This window comes from Lithobates pipiens, unplaced genomic scaffold (assembly GCF_037356315.1).
Source record: "Lithobates pipiens isolate NorthernLeopardFrog02 unplaced genomic scaffold, aLitPip1_a1.2 Scaffold_8, whole genome shotgun sequence".
In the NCBI taxonomy this organism is placed as follows: Eukaryota; Metazoa; Chordata; class Amphibia; order Anura; family Ranidae; genus Lithobates; species Lithobates pipiens.
The window spans coordinates 95,275,832-95,277,337 of record NW_027507903.1 but is presented as its reverse complement, the minus strand read 5'-3'; positions in this window follow the sequence as shown (position 1 = coordinate 95,277,337).

The window sequence follows — 1,506 nt, the reverse complement described above, 5'->3', positions numbered from 1 at the left end:
CAACACCCACTAACTCCTGCAGATGGCTGATGGCTCAATTAGAGAAGAGCGATATATGTAGATACAGGTATATACTGCGCTGAAGGCACACAGACAACACCCACAAACTCCTGCAAATGGCTGATGGCTCCATTAGAGAAGAGCAATATATGTAGATACAGGTGTATACTGCGCTGAAGGCACACAGACAACACCCACTAACTCCTGCAGATACCGGAACACTACACAAGGCCGCCGCGCTGGCGACCTTATATAGTGTGGGGCGTGTACTACACAGCCTGAGCTATAATTGGCCACAGGAATCCTGCCTGTGGCCAATCATGGCTCTCCTGGCTGCCGGCGCTGTGATTGGCCAAGCATGCGGGGTCACAGTTCCCGCTTGGCCAATCATGATCCAGCAATGCACTGCGATGGCGCAGTGCATTGTGGGCCGTGAGCGCCACACGAATTTGGCGCAAACGGCCCACAGAGTTCTGGCTTCGCGGAACGGGTGAACAGTGAGTGTTCGAGTCGAACATGCGTTCGACTCGAACACCAAGCTCATCCCTACCCATGATATATATAAATGGTGAGGGGGACAGGTGGGGACACACATCCCGCGATATATATAAATGGTGAGGGGGGCAGGTGGGGACACACACATGCCATGATATATAAAATGGTGAGGGGGACAGGTGGGGACACACACATCCCATGATATATATACATAGTGAGGGGGACAGGTGGGGACACACAGCCCATGACATATGTACATAGTGAGGGGGGGCAGGTGGGGACACACACATCCCATGATATATATAAATAGTGAGGGGGACAGGTGGGGACACACATCCCATGATATATATATACATAGTGAGGGGGACAGGTGGGGACACACATCCCATGATATATATATATACATAGTGAGGGGGACAGGTGGGGACACACACATCCCATGAAATATATATATATATATATAAATGGTGAGGGGGACAGGTTGGGACACACACATCCCATGATATATATAAATAGTGAGGGGGACAGGTGGGGACACACACATCCCATGATATATATAAATGGTGAGGGGCACAGGTGGGGACACACACATCCCATGATATATATAAATAGTGAGGGGGACAGGTGGGGACACACACATCCCATGATATATATAAATGGTGAGGGGGACAGGTGGGGACACACATCCCATGATATATATAAATGGTAAGGGGGACAGGTGGGGACACACATCCCATGATATATATAAATGGTGAGGGGGACAGGTGGGGACACACATCCCATGATATATATAAATGGTGAGAGGGACAGGTGGGGACACACACATCCCATGATATATATAAATAGTGAGGGGGACAGGTGGGGACACACATCCCATGATATATATAAATGGTGAGGGGGACAGGTGGGGACACACATCCCATGATATATATAAATAGTGAGGGGGACAGATGAGGACACACACATCCCATGATATATATAAATGGTGAGGGGGACAGGTGGGGACACACA